This window comes from Leptopilina boulardi, unplaced genomic scaffold, assembly GCF_019393585.1.
Source record: "Leptopilina boulardi isolate dan_hultmark-lab unplaced genomic scaffold, ZJU_Lbou_2.1 LbouV2_278, whole genome shotgun sequence".
NCBI lineage: Eukaryota > Metazoa > Arthropoda > Insecta > Hymenoptera > Figitidae > Leptopilina > Leptopilina boulardi.
Genome location: NW_026137838.1, coordinates 3,924,610 through 3,946,581, shown reverse-complemented (window position 1 = coordinate 3,946,581; position 21,972 = coordinate 3,924,610). Strand labels below are relative to the sequence as shown.

Sequence of the window (21,972 nt, the reverse complement as noted above, 5' to 3'; positions counted from 1 at the left end):
ATCCAAATTCTCTGATATGATATTCGTGAAATTTCCCTGGGCATCTCGTGCTCCTAATTTGAAATACTTGAGAGGGGTTCCCCTCTGTATATTCGCTACACAGAGAGAAAGAGAGAGAGAGAGAGTAACGGCCCACCCTGGTTAATTAATCCTTTAATCATAAAACTTTGGCGACGGTCTATATTTAAATTTCCAACGACAGCTGCGGTCTTCTATAGGCCCGCGTGGTGGTACTTCCACGCCTTTTGAATGTTACAGACGCCCGGACGTCACGTGACAAAGGGAACATCCTTTAGCATTTTTAGTTTACGAAATTCTTTTTTTTCAATTTTGCAACTGGAATTTGAAATTGAAACGATAGTGTGAAAAAAATATGCGATACTTCTATTTGTGATCGAATTTTAGCTGATTACAATTCCACTTACACTATTCTATTTCCACTTTCACTTTTACGATTCCATTTCCACTTCCATTTTCATTATTCCATTACCACCTTTTCACTTTAATTATTCTACTTTCACCCTTCTAATTCCACTTTCACTGTTCGACTTTCACGAAAGTGGAAATGGAATTGTAGGAGTGGAATGGTGAAAGTGGAAGTGGAAATGAAATAAAATTGTGGAAGAGAAAAGGTGGAATTGGAATAGTGAAAGTGGAACGGTAAAGGGAAAGTGTATGGTGAAAGTGGACTTTCACGAAAGTGGAAATGGAATTGTAGGAGTGGAATGGTGAAAGTGGAAGTGGAAATGAAATAAAATTGTGGAAGAGAAAAGGTAAAAGTGGAAGTGGAACGGTAAAGGGAAAGTGTATGGTGAAAGTGGAAGTGGAATGGTGGAAGTGGAACATTGACAATAGTCGGTTAAATATAACTTTTACAAATTGAATAAATTTATTCAAGTTACAATTTATAATTTTATGAACCATACCAATGAATTGGACAATAATTCATAATTAAATATCAAAAACTTGTTTTGTCTGGAAAATGAATAGTGTGTTTTTGGTGACAGTGCATGATAATTTTGTAGCACGTGTTTTGTATATATGTGATTCCTTAATTCTTTGACGAATGGCACATTCACCGTGGCTTCTGTTTTTATTGCGTTAGTTTAGCCCACTTAGAAGACGGATGGATGGCCTAGCATTATATTATGCACGAGAGCATCGCACACGTCTGCGTTTACACGCTTTGCTGGTCGACACAATAAGTTAGTCTGCTTGCACATTGTCTCCTATCCATTTGCATCATCTTCTTCTTCTTTTTCTTCTTTTTTCCACACACTCAACCCTCTAGTGAATATTTTAAGATTATCTAGATTTTCAAGAAAGATAACTATTTAGATATACTATTTAGTTTTAAAATGCATATATTCTAAGACTACAAAAAAAGGCGCTGTCGGATTAGTGACGTTTCACAATTTATACAAATCGTCTTAATCAATCAAAAAAAAAAAAAAAGATGTATCGCTAACCGATCACTTAAAAAAAATATGTATAAAGTTAATGTACCGATGGGAGATTATCATTTTTCAAATATTTAATTAGAATATATTACCGAAAAAAAACCCTATGTTTCGTTTCAATTTTTATGAGTCAAAAATTTTCATTATGTTGAACATTTTTGTATTCATGAAGGCGCGCTTCTTGAAAAATTTAAGTGTACTTAAGAACTATTCAAACAAAAGTATATTTCTTTAAGAGTTTTTAGCTTTCTTTATACTTGAGATTTTTTAAAAGCATTTTCTCCATGTAGAAATCTTATACCATATCACATTTATTCTCAAAATAAACATCAACAGTTTATACACTTTTCTTTGAAAAAATAAGAAGGAAGAAAAAAAAGCCTCATCTGTTTCTCCAAATTTTTATTTCGAAAGGGAAAAATTATGACAAGAAATTAAGTATGGTGGAAAGAAAATAAACATATTTTTTTGGGGGGGGGGAAAGAAATAGTGTAAATTTGGATAATTGAATTTTAATTCGAAGTGACAAATTCGTTTTTTTTGAATATTTAAAAAATGATTTTTCAAAACATGAAAAGGTTACGACGTACGGTTACTATGGAACCAGATACTAGGGAACCGGATACTATATGGTACCGGTTACTATGGTACAGGTTACTATATGGTACCCGATACTATATGGTACCCGATACTATATGGTACCAGATACTATGTGGTAACGGTTACTATATGGTACCGGTTACTGTGGAACCGGATATTATATGGTTCCGGATACTATATGGTACCGGATACTATATGGTACCGGATACTATATGGTAGCGGTTACTATGGTACTTTATACTATATGGTACCAGTTACTATGGAACCGGATACTATATGGTACCGGTTACTATGGAACCGGATACTATATGGTACCGGTTACTATGGTACTTTATACTATATGGTACCAGTTACTATGGAACCGGATACTATATGTAACCAGATACTATATGGTACCGGTTACTATGGAACCGGATACTATATGGTACCGGTTACTATGGTACTTTATACTATATGGTACCAGTTACTATGGAACCGGATACTATATGTAACCAGATACTATATGGTACCGGTTACTATATAGTACCAGATACTATATGGTTCCGGTTACTATGGTACTTTATACTATATGGTACCAGTTACTATGGAACCGGATACTATATGTAACCAGATACTATATGGTACCGGTTACTATATAGTACCAGATACTATATGGTTCCGGTTACTATGGTACTTTATACTATATGGTACCAGTTACTATGGAACCGGATACTATATGTAACCAGATACTATATGGTACCGGTTACTATATAGTACCAGATACTATATGGTACCGGTTACTATATAGTACCAGATACTATATGGTACCGGTTACTATGGAACCGGATACTATATGGTACCGGTTACTATATGGTACCGGTTACTATGGTACTTTATAGTATATGGTACCAGTTACTATGGAACCGGATACTATATGGAACCAGATACTAAGGAATCGGTTACTATATGGTACCGGTTACTATGAAACCGGATACAATATGGTACCAGTTACTATATGGTACCTGATACTATATGGTACCGGTGACTATATATCGGTGACTAGGATAAAATTAGTTGCACTTAATTTTTATACAGATTTTATGGTAAAAATTCTACTTCTTTTTTTTTCGTCTGATTGAATAAAAAGAATATACCAATTTTCAAAAAATAGGAATACAATTTTAAAAGTGATAAATGGTTTATAAAATTTGTGCTATATACCCATAATCATCATTGAATTCACGAAGCGTGAAGGTGATCCTTTTTACGCGAGTTTTAGTATATATACACATTTTACCTTCTCTTTGGCACACGCTCCATTGCCACTTCCTCTTTTCGTGCACGTCATATTGAGAAACGGAGGTGTGGGGGGAGGGGTTATTCGCAAGAACTAAGACACTTATATGGGTGGGGAAAGGTGCCCCCCTCCTCTTTCCACGATTCAACACTATTGGGTACGAGTCGTGCGCCACCGTTAAAGAGCAAAAGCGAAGCGCATTACACGCATGGGTGTGAGGAACAAGCATGTTTCCCGTCAAGAGAAAGAGGAGAGGTGGCGAAGAAGGTGGAGCGGACGAGCAAAAAAAAAAAAATGAAAGGTTAAAACAGAGGTAGGAAGACTTGGAAAGGAGAATGGAGAGGGTGGGGAAGAATGAGAATTTCATCGAGTCTGAATTCTTTGACGGGATTCTTTCACTTAAACCCAGACGAGCGTATAGTATTATTTACAGGATTTAAATTGTAAAATCAGAAACAAGAGGAATTTTTTTTTTTTTTTGTGGAGAAAAAATAAAATAAAAGATAAAACAGAAGTGTGGAGAGTTAATTTCCTCTGGTCAAACAGTAGTAATCTCGGGTGACATAAGCCAACTGACGGTCTGCCATAAACCCTAAAGAGATAGCTTGGGTGTTAGCGATGGACTAGATTTAAGGGGGAGGGTTAAGGGTGAAAGGGTCAATTCTGGACACAGATTCTCTGCCACCAACAGTTTCTGATTCCCGCAGGAATTGACACTCGTTAACTATATACCTTTTACATCCCAATTTTACTAACCAAAATCCATCCTTCTAAAAGGGGGATTTGAAATTTGAATGTTTGGAGAATATTGGTAACACAGTGGAACATGCGGTTATGGATCATTCTATATTTGTTTAGGATTCAGTCTGATCATGGGGTCTCATTGTTCTCTAATTGTCAGTGCGTGACGTTTTGACAGCTTTTTGCGCCTAACGTAACATACCCACTTTTACCCCGAATTATTGTTGTTCCAGATGTGGGGGGTAATATTTACCTAACCAACAAGGCGAAAGAATTTTTCCCTAGTCGAAGAAAGAAACGTGAAAAATGGTTTATATTAGAGAAAAAGAGCACTCTTCAGGCTAAGAATTCTAAAAATAAATCCTTGTGTGGGATGAGGAAGAGATGAGAAATAACATGTCATCTGTCAAAAACGACACGAGCACCTGTGACTAGAGTTTACATGTTAATTGACAGGTATTTTAAAAACATCTAATCTTTTTTTACATATATATAAATTATCATCATCATGGTCCATAAAAATTCTCAACAGATTCTGTCACACCAAAGAAGTTATAAACAGTTATTTTTCCAATTAAAATTATGACAAATCAAATTTAAATTATCTTTTTTTTATACCTATTTCACTCCTTTGCGAAATGGATAATTCCTGTTCGTCAAAATTGAATTTGTATTGATCCACACCTGAAACAGAAGAGAAAATTTTTTTAATATATAAATACAACTTTTTCTAAATAAATGAATTTCTATTAAAGAAGATTGAAAAAAAGGTGTTATAAGAATCTAAAAAAAAACCTCAGGGTATGATAAAAAACAGTGCTCTATTCATTTTAGCTGATAAGGTACGACCTAAATAAAAACGTAATCTTCCACACGCGTGATGGACTTGCGTCCTTTTTATTCTCGTTATCAGCGATGACTGTTCAAAAGAAAAACACCGCATCCATCAAATAAAAAATTTTTTTTTTTCACATTGGAATAATTTAATAGAAATATTAATAAATTATACGTAGAGGCAGTAATTATTTTTCGGGCAAAACAAATGGTCTGAGAATGAATGTGTAAAATGGAATAGAGTAGAGAGAGAGAGAGATAGAGGAGAAATTTAGTATCTAGATGGAGCGGAAATTTCATTGACCTCATCCATCAAACGGACGTCCTTTATAGTTGGTGTGGTTTAGGTGAAGAGGACACACGATAAATACACAGAAGAAGTGCATATAACGCCTAAAAACAGCTTTTTTTTTTGGACAAAGCTACACTATATATACCACCCCTCAAAAATAATATCGCGAATTCGTATACACTCTCTGAAGATCCATGCAAACAGATACACAAGCCATATAAGCACACGAGTATAACAAGCAGTCGAGTGGCAAACGTTGCTCCAAATCTACTATATGTACTATATAGTTGCGAATGCAAATATTTTTCAACTACTATATACGAGAGCAAAGAAACAGGAAAAAAAAATATGTTTACCCATGTGTACGCAATTTTCAACATTCAATTCGGAGGGAAAAAGAAGAAAGAAAATTAATTAGGATAAAACTATTTACAAGGGATTTCATTTGTACGGAAAAATAGAGGCGAATTTTTTTTTTTTTGCTTTTTGCAGTCGAAATATAATATTTTGTGTTACATTTGCAAATTTGCTGGATAGTATTTGGAAAAGTACTTTTCTGTATTGTTTTTTATGATTTTGGTATATTCTGTGTGGAAAAGTTTACTTTCCTGCACTGGTTATTATGATTTTATTATGTACTGTGTGGAAAACTGTACTTTTCTGCACTGTTTTCATAACTCTGCTACATACAATGCAGAAAAATCTATACTTTTCTGCATTGTATGTAGCAGAGTTATGAAAACAGTGCAGAAAAGTATAGTTTTCCACACAGTATGCAGGAAAGTTGTACAAAAAATAGAGTAGAAAATTACACTTTACTGCATACCGTGTAGAAAAGTATAGTTTTCTGCACTGTTTTTTTAAAAATAAATTTGCTGCATACTGTATGGAAAAGTATACTTTTCTGCATTGTATGTAGCAGAGTTATGAAAACAGTGCAGAAAAGTATAGTTTTCCACACAGTTTGTAGGAAAGTTGTAAAAAAACAGAGTAGAAAAGTACACATACCGTGTAGAAAAGTATAGTTTTTTGCACTGTTTTTTTAAAAATAAATTTGCTGCATACCGTATGGAAAATTATACTTTCTTGCACTGTTTTATAACTTTCCAGAGTAGAATACAGAAAAGTATACTTTTCCACACTGTTTTATAACTTTCCAGAGTAGAATACAGAAAAGTACACTTTTCCGCACTGTTTTATAACTTTCCAGAGTAGAATACAGAAAAGTACACTTTTCCGCACTGTTTTATAACTTTCCAGAGTAGTATGCAGAAAAGTACACTTTTCCGCACCGATTTTTTATAACTTTCCTGTATACCGTGCTGAAATGTATACTTTTCTATACAGTTTAGTATAGAACATAGTATAAAATCGAAGCTATGCAATTATGCAACACAAAAAATAGGATTATTATAAAAGTCGGGTGTTTATGATTGGAAGGGCCTCTATAATTATAAAATCAATCCACATGGACGGTTTTTTTTTTCTAAATCAGAAAGGGACTTTTCGTGACCCTATTTTTGTTTAGGATTTGTCTACAGGGAAATCTATTAACTTCCGCCCACACCCCGCTACAAACGACGACCATCTGGCAAATACAGAATGAAACGCATACACACATACGTTTTGGCGAACTCGATTCTCGTAAACATCGACGCCCAGTGTTCAATTAAAGCCTATTTATTATCCTTTTATAGCGAAAAGGGAGAAGCAGGCATTCCAATATGTATATATATATATTCAAGAGACCGTTAGAAATATAATTTTTGAGACTGAGAGTCACTGTTTGTGCTTTATGTCGATCGCTTTCAATTAAAATTTTCTATCTCTCGTATTATAAATTCCACAAGTTGCAACAATTTTTTTATATTAAATTTTTACAATTTGTTGTATATTCAAAAAAAATTTTATTGCCACTTGTAAATATTTGCATATTAATTATTAAAAAAAAAAAAATTCCCTTTGTTGTATCTTTAAAAAAAAAAATTAATTTTCTTTGTATTTACTACTCGGAATTTTGTTTCTAATGTGACAATTCATTGCAATTAAAATGATATTGTCAATGATGAGTAATCCGTATAGATATCATTGTCTGATTAGTCCGGCACATTTCTTTCTTTTTTTTTTTTTTTTTGTTCAAGATAATTCTACAGCAAAAATTACTCAATTAAATTAATTTCTAATTATAGCTTATCACTCTTTTTAATTGAATTAAATTTTATTTCACCATAAATGACATTTTTTAAATGCCTCTTAATATATTCTTTAATTAATTTTTTTTTTTCAAATTTTTGATAATTAGTTAATTTCTTGAAAAAAAAAATTTCTGAATACATATTTCTTTGATCTTTGGATTTAAATTTAAATTCTAGAGAAAATGTCAGAAAAAAAACATACATTTTTATGTAAATCAGCATTTCGACAAGCAGTTTTCCATAAAAAATTGATTACTAATCTTTTAAACTGGGTCTAAAATGAACAAGTGTCTAAGAGGACATAAAAATAAATTACATGTGTCGTAAAAAAAGATGTTTGGGAATGAAAATTTTCTATGTATGCATAGAAAATTTCCTTGAAAATATAATTAATAAAAAATACTAATTCAAAAAAATTAGAGATTTTTATCTTATGAACGTAAACAAGATAAAATTTCTCTTTTTGAATACAAGTTTTTACTAAATTTTGATTAAGCCATCAGTTTTCATCTCTGATTAACAGTTTAATCTTAATGAAATCCAATAATGTTTATTTGAAATATTTCTATTTTATAAAAATTGTAAATCAATTTTTTTGCTTTATTTTTTGAATTACAATTTCAATATTGTATCAAATCACTGAAGAAGCGAATAAACATTCAATCAGAGTATATAAAAAAAAATATGCAAAAATGTTTTGTTGATTAATTCAAACTCTTGGTAATTTTTTTTTCTCGAATACAATATATAGTCATTATCATTGCTTGTCATAAATATCAAAACAAAATGACAAAGCAGGCTCAAACTCGTTTTTACGATGACAGGTCTTTTATATTTCTATTCACTCTTCTGCTGACGATAATCGGTACCATTCGTCATATAAACCAAAGAGAGAGAGAGAGAGAGAGAGAGAGAGAGAGAGAGAGAGAGAGAGAGAGAGAGAGAGAGAGAGAGAGAGAGAGAGAGAGAGAGAGAGAGAGAGGAACCTAAAATGTGCCTTGATCCACAGAAAATTTTTTTCTCATCTCCCCCCTCCCCCTATATACATGATTGGCCATTTCTGCAATCTCAGTATCTTGTCTCGTTAAAGCGGACGATAAAAAAAAAAGAAAAGAATAAATAATCATTTTCACAAAATAAGGGAGGCTATATATATTTCTTTTCGAAGGAAAATGAGGAAAAAAACGAAGTGATTTTCGTCGAGGATTCACTACTGTCAGAACGTATCGAATCTTTCGTTATTTCACACTGACCCTCTTCCTCTCCTCCCACTACTCAGTAAGAATGAGAGATAGAACTTTTTTTTTTCACCAAGTCTTAAGGGATTCCAGACGGGATATAATTTTTCTTCTCGCCTCGGGAGGATTGGTGTGACCTCTCATTTTCTTCGATCCCTATATATATATACAACACACACCACCCGGTTTTCAAGAGTCTCTCGCGGTCAACAATGCCGCAGTGATTTCTGTCTATTGAATTTCTTCGATCTGATTTCATTCTCTTTTTTTTTTATTTATCTGTAATATATAAATTTTTTCCATTCATGTTTCTTTTTCGCAATAAAAATTGTTGTTTTTGCAAAAATTTTCGTGCAAAAAAATTCTTTTTAGGATTACGTGTGTCTTAGGTCCGAAAGCCTTATAGTAACACGGTAACAGTTACCATAGCAACCGTTTCCATAGTAACCGGAACCATAATATAAACGGTACCATAGCGAAACCTGAACCATAATGATTGGAACCATAGTAACCGGTACCGGAGTAACCGGAACCATAGTAACCAGAACCATAGTAACCAGCATCATAGAAAAACCGGAACCATAGTAACCGGTATCATAGCTAAACCGTAACCATAGTAACCAGTACCATAGCAAAACCGGAACCATAGTAACTGGCACCATAGCGAAACCGGTATCATAGTAACCGGCACCATAGCGAAACCGGTATCATAGTAACCGGTACCATAGCGAAGTCGGTACCATAGTAACCAGTACCATACATAACCGAAACCATAGTAACCGGTACCATAGCTAAACCGAAACCATAGGAAAACCGGAACCATAGTAACCGGTATCATAGCTAAACCGGAACCATAGTAACCAGTACCATAGAAAAACCGGAACCATAGTAACCAGTACCATAGCAGAACCGGAACCATAGTAACGGGCACCTTAGCGAAACCGGTATCATAGTAGCCGGTACCATAGCGAAACCGGTATCATAGTAACCGGTACCATAGCGAAGTCAGTACAATAGTAACCACTATCATACATAACCGAAACCATAGTAACCGATACCGGAGTAACCGGAACCATAGTAACCAGCACCATAGAAAAACCAGAACCATAGTAACCGGTATCATAGTTAAACCGGAATCACAGTAACCAGTACCATAGCAAAACCGGAATCATAGTAACCAGTACCATAGCAAAACCGGAACCATAGTAACTGGCACCATAGTAACCAGTACCATAGCAAAACCGGAACCATAGTAACTGGCACCATAGCGAAACCGGAACCATAGTAACCAGTACCATAGGAAAACCGGAACTAAAGTAACTGGTACCATAGCGAAACCGGTATCATAGTAACCGGTACCATAGCAAAACCGGAACCATAGTAACCGGTACCATGGTAACCGTTTCCATTGCAACCGTTACTATGACTGTTTTTTTCATAGCAACATATTTTAATACAAAAAATATGTTTGGGCAAAATTTTTTGTGCAATAAAAACTATTTTTTGTAAAAACCTATGGTTTGGCTTTACTTTTTGTGCAAAAACAATGCTTTGGTAAAACTTTTTGTACACAAAACTATTTTTTGTAAAAAAATTACTCTTTAGCAAAACTTTTTGTGCAAGAAACTCCTTTTTTGTGTAAAAAAAAACTATGTTCTGCAAAACTTTTTTTTTACAAAAAGAAACTCTTTCCTGCAAAAAAAAAAATCTTTCCTTTTTTTCGCCTCGTGTCAATCGAGTGTCAAATGATGCGTGTTATATACATATAGAATGGACTGGAAAGACGGGTGTGGATCCATTATCGATTCCTGAGTGATTCTCGCAAAACGAAAGGGTAAAAAAAAAGGACGAAAGGTAAAAGAAGGTGAGGAAAAGCAAGGATACCCTTTTGCCATGTTGTCGACTGAGTGTGACGTGTGTGCCACCCGGTGATCGTAGCAATCCCTTTTCGTTTATATATAGTTATATATATATAAAACTGGCAGTCACGAATAGCCTTATGGAACTCGAGGAGGAGGTGGGATTTTGACGTCAAACCGAAACGAAAAGTGTCAACCTTTTCGTGAAATTCGAAAGGACACAAAATGGTCTTCTTATAACATCGAGCTGCCACTTTTGAAATGAAATCGACCTTTAGCGCTCAAGAGAAAGATTTCCAACGTTCTTTATTTTTTTTTCCCTTCGCGTAAAGCTTGAGAAAATGGCAGAGAAAGAGAAATAAAAAAAAAATAAATGTATTTGTAGAAAATCCAATGGGACAAACTCTGGTTGACAGTATTTTACCGAAAGATTAGGGTCTTATGGTCCAAAATTTATGTTAGATAAATTTGAAAATTTTTCCTTTTTTTTTATTAGCCCTATGAATTTAAATAAATATCAAAATTTATATTATATAATTATTTTTATATTATTAATTATTAATAATTAATATTAGTAATTAATAATTATTTTATATTATTATATACTTGAAGTAAAATTTGTATATTATTTTATTAACAACTGACATTTATGCCTTTGGAAATAAGGAAATAAAAACAAAGAAAAATTTATATTCCCCAAAATCCATTAAAAGTAAACTCATATTTTTTGTCAAATGTAAACAAATGACTCGTTATATTTTTGTCAAAAAAAAATGTACGGGAATATATAAATATATTCCACCAGAGGCGATGAATTTCTGTTACAATGAATCTTTTCTTTCTCTTTTTTTTTTAAAGGAACTTCCTTCTTTTTTTTTTAAGACTTTTTCTCCCGAAACGTACCTGTTACGAAGATAAATTTTTTTTACGAGTGGTGATAAACGTCAAATGTAAGGCCGCGAGCGACCGGTCGCTTCTAAGTGACCTTTGTAAAATAAATTTTTGTTCTATGTTTTTTTTTTTTTATTCTCTCTTTCGGTCCCTTCATTTTCAATTGCAGGGGATATTATGTGAATTAATAATATAGGGACGGTGAAATAAGAAGCTCAATGCATCCGTTGGTGGAGGTAATTTTTTTTTTAAAAAAGAGAAACTTGAAGAGAGAGAGAGGGGGAACGGAAGTGCCGCAAGTTTTAACCGCGTATAGCAACGTCTCAGTAGGAAAGGCGAGAGAGAGATTATAATTATGCAAATGTCTTGTTGCGGGAAGAAGCCGAGCAACAGATGTCTCGAACGACTCGCTCGAGAAATATACATATACCTCTCGTGGCGCGTCGGGATATAAATACGTCTTTCGCCAACTGAATTTATTTTCTGACAATAAGAAAAAGTTAATATAGAAAAAAAAAAAAAAAAAGAAAAGAAATGAAGAAATTCTCATTATTAGAAAAGCCTCTTTCATTTCCGTTCTGTCAGGGAGTCAAAAAAAAAAAAAAAAAAAAAATGTAAAATAAATAAATAAAAAAAAAAAAATTAAGAGGCTGTGAGAGAAAATTTTAATGAATATGGGAGAGTAGGCAACAGTGGATCATTAGCTTTTTAGAAAATTAATTAAAAAGCAACCACTTTTAATATAAATGAGTATAATTATACTTAAAATAAAATTTTCATCTAGCTGGACCAAAAAATTAATGAAGAATAAAATTATCATCTATCTGGACCAAAAAATAGTTAAGAGTAAAATTTTCATTCATTTGGATTTCGATCAAAAAATAGTTGAGAATAAAATTGTCATCTCTTTGGACCAAAAAATATAGTTACAAACGAAATTTTCATCTATCTGGACCAAAAAATTAATGAAGAATAAAATTATCATCTATCTGGACCAAAAAATAGTTAAGAGTAAAATTTTCATTCATTTGGATTTAAATCAAAAAATAGTTGAGAATAAAATTGTCATCTCTTTGGACCAAAAAATATAGTTACAAACGAAATTTTCATCTATCTGGACCAAAAAATTAATGAAGAATAAAATTATCATCTATCTGGACCAAAAAATATAGTTACAAACGAAATTTTCATCTCTCTGGACCAAAAAATATAGTTACAAACGAAATTTTCATCTCTCTGGACCAAAAAATATTTAAGATTAAAATTTTCTTCCATCTGTACTAAAAATTCATCAAAAATAATTCGCGAATATTGAAATGAGGAGGATAAATGAAATTTGGACCAAAAAAATAGTTGAGAATAAAATTATCATCTCTCTGGACCAAAAAATATATTTACAAACGAAATTTTCATCTCTCTGGACCAAAAAATATTTAAGATTAAAATTTTCTTCCATCTGTACTAAAAATTCATCAAAAATAATTCGCGAATATTGAAATGAGGAGGATAAATGAAATTTGGACCAAAAAAATAGTTGAGAATAAAATTATCATCTCTCTGGACCAAAACATATATTTACAAACGAAATTTTCATCTCTCTGGACCAAAAAATATTTAAGATTAAAATTTTCTTCCATCTGTACTAAAAATTCATCAAAAATAATTCGCGAATATTGAAATGAGGAGGATAAATGAAATTTGGACCAAAAAAATAGTTGAGAATAAAATTATCATCTCTCTGGACCAAAACATATATTTACAAACGAAATTTTCATCTATCTGGACCAAAAAATTAATGAAGAATAAAATTATCATCTATCTGGACCAAAAAATAGTTAAGAGTAAAATTTTCATCCATTTGGATTTCGATCAAAAAATAGTTGAGAATAAAATTGTCATCTCTCTGGACCAAAAAATATATTTACAAACGAAATTTTCATCTCTCTGGACCAAAAAATATTTAAGATTAAAATTTTCTTCCATCTGTACTAAAAATTCATCAAAAATAATTCGCGAATATTGAAATGAGGAGGATAAATGAAATTTGGACCAAAAAAATAGTTGAGAATAAAATTATCATCTCTCTGGACCAAAAAATATATTTACAAACGAAATTTTCATCTATCTGGACCAAAAAATTAATGAAGAATAAAATTATCATCTATCTGGACCAAAAAATAGTTAAGAGTAAAATTTTCATCCATTTGGATTTCGATCAAAAAATAGTTGAGAATAAAATTGTCATCTCTCTGGACCAAAAAATATTTAAGATTAAAATTTTCTTCCATCTGTAATAAAAATTCATCAAAAATATTTCGCGAACATTGAAATGAGGAGGATAAATGAAATTTGGACCAAAAAAATAGTTGAGAATAAAATTATCATCTCTCTGGACCAAAAAATATAGTTACAAATAAAATTTTCATCTCTCTGGACCAAAAAATATAGTTACAAATAAAATTTTCATCTCTCTGGACCAAAAAATATAGTTACAAATAAAATTTTCATCTCTCTGGACCAAAAAATATAGTTACAAATAAAATTTTCATCTCTCTGGACGAAAAAATAGTTAAGAATAAAAATTTCCTCCATTTGGACCAAAAAAATAATCAAGAATATAATTTGAGAATATTGAAACGAAGGGGAAAAATGTAATTGCTTTATATAGAACATAATTACATGCTGCGAGTGTCGCGTATATAGATTCAAGTGGAGAGTGAAAAACGCACTCTCTCTCGTTTCAAATGACTCTTAATCGTTTGAAATTGCAATCGCTAGAGTAGTCCGTGAGAAGACAAAAAAAGAGTAAAAAAAAAAAAAGTCTAGAGAATTACTGACTCTGAACTGGAGCATCCAGGGTATATAATTGGGTTAGAAAACAGTGGCTTTGTGCGAGTAAAGTTGGAAAATTAAAACCACGCTACCATAACAGATGAGAATTATGTTTTTGGGTTAACATATCTTTTGAATTTTATTCACCTTTTTTTTTGTTCTTTTTTTTTTGCCTACATTTACTCTTTTTACGCCAAAGTGTGAAACTGGTCGCGTGTGGGTGCAATTTCGACAGCATCCAGGAACAACTTTAATTTATAGCACTAGTGTGTTAATTAATGTACAGCAGTTAACACGATTATCTTGCTGCAACGCATATGTCCACTCTTCCTTGTGTGTATATATATATGCGCGCGATGATATCGGAGCAAACCTCGATAACGTTATAAATAGAAAATTATATAACCGATTAGAAATCATTTTCATTTAATAATAATAATAATTTAAAAATAATTATTTAATAATAATAATTTAAAAATAAGTATTTAATAATAATAATTTAAAAATAATTATTTAATAATAATAATTTAATAACCTTAAATGAATTCACAAAAAGAGGTAAAAAAATTTTAATATCCAAAAAGACGACTAATTAGATTATCATGTTTCGAAAACTCAAAATAAGCATATGTTTAAAGAAGAGTAGGTTTTTAAAATTAAAATCTATTTTAAAGCACATAAATATGTTTTGATATTAGAAAACGGAAGTGAATTCCCTTCCCCTTTTGAAATATAACGCACCAAGTTGCGGACTTGTGTCTTTACAAACGAAGCCTGGTGCTGATTAGCCTGCGAAGGAAGTAGGAGCAATTTCGCAACTGCAGAGGTCGCGATGGAGATAACTATGACGAGACGAAAGGGATGGTTGGTGCGAGTAATTACGTCCAAGTTTGGTTCGAGTTTTAGAGAGAGAGAGAGAATTCCCCGATCTCTGTTAACTCTGGTTCTCTAACCCCTTTCCTCCACCTTCTGCCACTGTTTAAACCTCCCAGTGTGAACTACCCTTCGTTTTCGACTAGCACCTCTGTCACGGACGACTCGGTCCACTATATCTCTACTAAACTCTCTCTCTCTCTCTATATATATATATATATATATATTTGAATACCGTTACGAATACAGATACATAGACAGACGAGACCAGATAACACGCGAAACTCCTCGCTGGCGATTAACGACCCGGAAATGCCGTTATTTATGCAGCTCCGATTCACTTTTCGGGCTGTAATTAGCCCCTCTCACGCATCCAATGCCCTCGCTTTTTACCCCTTCCCCCTCCCTTTTCCCTTCAAAGATTGCCGTAATGAAGTTAGAAAATTGTATAGGTAAACATTGCTCGTTGTAATTTGTTTGAAAGTTCCAATCTTATTTATTTATTGCATCGATTTTGTAAAATAAGATATTGCATCGAATTTTATTCGTAAAATTCAGTAAATATTGAAGTAAAATTCAAGTAAAATTCAGTAAATATGTGTTTTTTCATTTTTCGAAAATTTAAAAAAAATTTCCCCCCGCTAGCCGAGCGGTAAGATACACTAACGTGCCAATTTTACGACCAGGGTTCAATTCTTCCCAGCGGTAATTTTTTTTTTTCTTTACCATATTAATATTTATTCTACTTTACTGAACTTGCAGCATTTTGTTATTGTATTTCTGTGGATAAATTCTTTTATCATTCTTATCGGTAGGAGAAAGTATTTGTTAAGTTTGATAATATTATTGCTTTTTCTGTCCCTATTATTTCTCTCGAATCAGAAAATGTAGAAAAGGGCCTTTTATTGTGCACTTCGGAGTTCGCCAAAGAATTCTTATTACAAGATTCGCGCTCGAAGAAATCTCATTACCCCCGAAGCAGAATGGAATCGCGTTTGGTGGGGGAGGGGGTGGGGGGGGGTGAAAAGTTTGAAGACGAACTCAAATGGACTACGCCAAAGGGAAATCGAAGAAGACAACTATGGGTCGCTCTGGGGGTTTAAAAAAAAAAAACTATAATGCCTAAAAAATCTTTTGATTTCTATTATCAGATTATTTTTTAGGAAATTGAAATCCTAGATTTATATTTTAATCTTCAATTTTTTCTATAATATTAAAATTAAATATTATTGTCTCTATTTGGGAGAATTGGCAATTTAAAATTTCAATCAATCGTTTAGATTGGCTGTGTGCTAGTATATATATTTGAAAGTGAGAGAGGAAAGCAGAGTCGTTTACAAGAAGCGATCTTAATTTCACGAGAAGGATTCCAGAAACTAAGTTAACGGAAAGGTGTAAATCGACTCGGTGGATGCGAAACTTTGGAGTTTCGTTCTTATCTTTTATACCATCCCAAACCAGCAAAACTTGACAATTACAGTCCTTTGGAACAACGATAAGGAAAGCGGAATCTCATATATACTTTTCTTGCGCGCAATGCTCTTTTAATCTTCGAAAGTTTTCTCTCTCTCTAAAACAAATATTTTTCACATCTCAATTTAAAAATTTCGTAACTTTTTTTGCATTAAAAAATATTTTCAAACTACTTTTTTTTTAAAAAAAAAAAAAAAAAAAATTCGTTTTCTCTTTCAATGAATCGCATTTGATTATCAAATGGAAGAGACAGAATATGGGAAGGGATTGGAAAATCGATTGGTCCATTTAGCGATTAATCATTAATCAAGGCTTATATACAGGTACACAAGTGTTCACCGTACAGTAGCTCACGTACCCCCATTGGGATTGATGGATGACTACCATGCGATTCGACAATCTATAGTATATAGCATTTGCTCTCTCTCTCTCTCTCTCTCTCTCTCTCTCTCTCACTCTCAAATGCGAAAAGCTCAATTGAACGTCTCCCAATATTCGAGAGTGCGGCGCAAGCTAATGAAAATCATTATTCCCTCCATCCTCGACTATATACGACCCGATGAGAAACCCTCAGCTGCTAATCTCACTTTGATCTCTCCTTACGTGAGCGGAGACACGAAAGCGAAAAACTTTATCAAAGCTCCTGATCAAATCCAAAGCTATCTGCTTAATCATTCTTATTAAATTCGAGGAACTCTCAATTTATTTTCATTGTATTTTGGTAACAAACTTTTTTTTCATTTGTAAAAGCTGAACATTACCGGAAAAAAAAATTTGAGAGAAACAGGCGCATTAATAGGCAAATATTAATATTAGCGTTTTTAAGAAAAAAAAATGGTCCTGGAAACGGTTTCTATGGTACCGTTTGCTATGGTATCGATTACTATGGTACCGGTTACAATGGAACCGGATACTATATGGTACTTGTTACTATGGTACCGGTTACTATATGGTACCGAATACTATATGGTACTGATTACTATGCTAACAGTTACTATGAAACCGGATACTATATGGTGCCGGTTACTATGAACTGGTTACTATACTGGTTGCTATGGCAACTATGCTACCAATTAATATGGTACCGGATACTATATGGTACCGGTTACTATGGTACGGATTACTATGGTAACAGTTACTAAGGAACCGGATAAGATATGGTACCGGTTGCTATGGCAATAGTTACTATGGTACCGGATACTATGTTACCAGTTGCTATGACAATAGTTACTATAGTACCGGTTACAATGGAACTGGATACTAAATGGTACCGGATACTATATGGTACCGGTTACTATAATACCGGATACTATGGTACCGGATACTATGGTACCGGATACTATATGGTACCGGTTACTATGGTACCAGTTGCTATGACAATAGTTACTATGGTTCCGATTACTATGGTACTGGTTACAATGGAACCGGATACTATATGGTACCGGTTACTATATGGTACCGGTTAATATGGTACCAGTTGCTATGACAATAGTTACTATGGTTCCGATTACTATGGTACTGTTTACAATGGAACCGGATACTATATGGTACCGGTTACTATAATACCGGATACTATGGTACCGGATACTATATGGTACCGGTTACTATGGTACCAAGTACTATGGTAACAGTTACTAAGGAACCGGATACTATATGGTACCGGTTTTTATGGTAATAGTTACTATGGTACCGGACACTATATGGTACCGGATACTATATGGTACCGGTTACTATGGTACCGGATACTATATGGTACCGATTACTATGGTACCGGATACTATATGGTACCGAATACTATATGGTACCGGTTACTATGGTACCAATTACTATGGTAACAGTTACTAAGGAACCGGATACTATATGGTACCGGTTTTTATGGTAATAGTTACTATGGTACCGGACACTATATGGTACCGGATACTATATGGTACCGGTTACTATGGTACCGGATACTATATGGTACCGATTACTATGGTACCGGATACTATATGGTACCGAATACTATATGGTACCGGTTACTATGGTACCAATTACTATGGTAACAGTTACTAAGGAACCGGATACTATATGGTACCGGTTTCTATGGTAATAGTTACTATGGTACCGATTACTCTGGTACCGGTTATAATGGAACCGGATACTATATGGTACCGGTTACTATGGTACCAATTACTATGGTAACAGTTACTATGGAACCGGATACTATATGGTACCGGTTACTATGGTACCAATTACTATGGTAACAGTTACTAAGGAACCGGATACTATATGGTACCGGTTTTTATGGTAATAGTTACTATGGTACCGGACACTATATGGTACCGGATACTATATGGTACCGGTTACTATGGTACCGGATACTATATGGTACCGATTACTATGGTACCGGATACTATATGGTACCGAATACTATATGGTACCGGTTACTATGGTACCAATTACTATGGTAACAGTTACTAAGGAACCGGATACTATATGGTACCGGTTTCTATGGTAATAGTTACTATGGTACCGATTACTCTGGTACCGGTTATAATGGAACCGGATACTATATGGTACCGGTTACTATGGTACCAATTACTATGGTAACAGTTACTATGGAACCGGATACTATATGGTACCGGTTACTATGGTACCAATTACTATGGTAACAGTTACTATGGAACCGGATACTATATGGTACCGGTTGCTATGGTAATAGTTACTATGGTACCGATTACTATGGTAACAGTTACTATGGAACCGGATTCTATATGGTACCGGTTGCTACACAATCTGAAACGCATCAAAAATGTACCTCGTAGATGGCGCCACGTTCTATGTCGTTTAGCATTGTCTCATTTTGAACAGCAATAAAAATGAGTTCAGATTTTTTTTTTCTTGTAATTAAAATGAAATATCAGTGTCCATTAGCGTTTTTTCTTGATCGATTTGTTCAAGACGGAAAGATCCAATATGTAACAAATCACATATGAATAACAATGAGTGACCTGAAACGTATATAACTAATGACTTTGCGAAATCGATAAGAAGAGTTTATGGTTTGAAATTCCCGATGGGGCTAGCGATGGAGAAGGATTGCTCTTACTTGTTGATCGATTCTCAATGGCTGGAGCTTGAAGATCTCATGTATGTATGTATATATGTATAGATAGGTATATATTGTATATATATATAGGTGTATTGTAGGGAAAGGCACGCGAGCTATGTAAGCGTCTAGTATTGACAAACATCTCGACCAAAGCACATGCCCACACGCGTTAGCAGGTTATTCAGGAATACAATTTACCGCTCACAGTCGACCAGATAGATGGCTATACGAGAGCCAATTTGGATCACTTGCTGGTGTCGGACTTGAAAATGTATCGACTCGTTAACTCGACACTCGAAATACGATCCTTCCTTATAAAATCTTATGCAAAAAAAAAAAAAAAAAAAAATATTCTTCTTACATATTCATCTTATTCTTACTACACATTACTTTGTTATTTACATCCTTGGATAAATTTATCCTGTATACTTACTAGTATGTAAATATTATATTTAAAAAATTGTTGTTATCTAAGGAATAAAAAAAAATTGAATAAAAAGAGAATAAAAAAATTGAAGTTTATAATTTAGAGAAATGAGAATTATAGTTTTATTACTTTTAATTATAAATAGAGGCAAATGAGATCTTGCAGAATTAAAAAATGGAAATCTGTCAGAAGTCATTGTACACAAGTCAGTCACAATTTAACCAAAACTGTCAATATCATGTCCAGACGTTTATTCTCAAGTGAATTATCGCAAATAAATGAAGTTGACTGGTGACAGAGGTCGAATATTTTATATGTATATATATATATATATATATATATACACTATGACCATCAAACGAATAATCTTCGATCTTATACTTGTCAAACCTGATCTTTCAAGTCATCATAGTTTATTTTTTTTCTTTTTCTCTTAATCACCGTGTATCATTATTGGAAAATTATTTTTAATACACGTTTGGGAAAAAAGTAAATTAAATATATAAAGAAGTAAATAAAATATAATTAAAATATGTAAATATCTATTTATTTATTTATTAGTGCTTTTTATCAAAATTGGTAAGAGATATTTATTTGGCAAATATTTATAATAAGTTACATTCCATATGTATATACATAAGATGAAACTGTCTATAAGAATATATAACTTCTAACGAGAATATTGTCGATGATGATTGGTTGAAATACCAGTTTTTGATACGCATCAAAGTGTTATATACATCCTATGTAGCCTATATCAGGATTGTATGAGCAAAAAAAAAGAAAAGAAAAAAAACGGGTGGGCCAGTACATATTTATACACGCGCTTTCACGTCTTATATTTACATTGGTCTTGCGAAATACGAAACATATATATATATAGGTGTGGAATAGATTATTATATATAGTTATAATAGAATATATGTTCTCGTTATATTAGAAAAAATAACGAAAATTTTATGTAAAATTTAAAAAAAGGAAATAATTTCAAAATTAAGTATAATAAATAATAATAATAATAAACGATAAAACAAATAATAATAAAACATAATCAGGAACCAAAAAAGACAAACGCGATAATAGTCAATTGTGGTGTTTCGTGAGAAACCGGGGACTTATATATACGTTGAGAGATTTCAATTACATCTTGTTAGACCGGCAGATGGACGTAATGGTCCTTTTACTCCGAAGAAGCCACAAACGCCTACGGCTTGACATTTTCTTATTGTTCTCAACTAATCTGTTTTTTCAGAATGATAACAAATATAATTAAAACCTAAGCAAACACTTGACTTTAAAGTTTTCTATGTTTCTAAATACCTAACATTTAGAATTTCTAGAATCCTTGAAATTCTCCATAAAAAAAATCAATTTTTTTCTCTCTTTTCTTTACTAATCTTTGAAAAACGAGGAAGTAAAATTTTCTTTTTCCACACGAGGGACAGAAAAAAACCGTATTTTTACCTCTAGTGAGCAAAACGATAAGTTTTAGCACTAGGGAAAAAAATTATACTTTTTAGCAGTGGGAAGAAAAATAATAAGTTTTGGCACTAGGGAGAAAAATTATACTTTCTAGCACTAGGAACAAAAATGATAGTTTCAGCACTAGGGAGAAAAATTATATTTTCTACAACTAGAAACAAAAATGATAAGTTTCATCACTAGGGAGAAAAATTATACTTTCTAGCACTAGGAACAAAAATGATAGTTTCAGCACTAGGGAGAAAAACTATATTTTCTACAACTAGAAACAAAAATGATAAGTTTTGGCACTAGGGAGAAAAATTATACTTTCTAGCACTAGGAAGAAAAAAGATAGTTTCAGCACTAGGGAGAAAAATTATATTTTCTACAACTAGAAACAAAAATGATAAGTTTCATCACTAGGGA

At 32.9% G+C, this 21,972-nt stretch overlaps 1 protein-coding gene across 1 annotated transcript in view; it reads right to left on the bottom strand.

Annotated features, from left to right (window-relative positions):
* LOC127281960 (discoidin domain-containing receptor 2-like) overlaps positions 1-21,972 on the bottom strand; it is a 98,444-nt gene that overhangs the window by 45,484 nt on the left and 30,988 nt on the right. Inside the window, exon 2 of the mRNA XM_051305986.1 lies at positions 4,696-4,761. The gene's annotated coding sequence lies outside the window, so the exon portion shown is untranslated. The remainder of the gene's footprint in view (positions 1-4,695; positions 4,762-21,972) is intronic.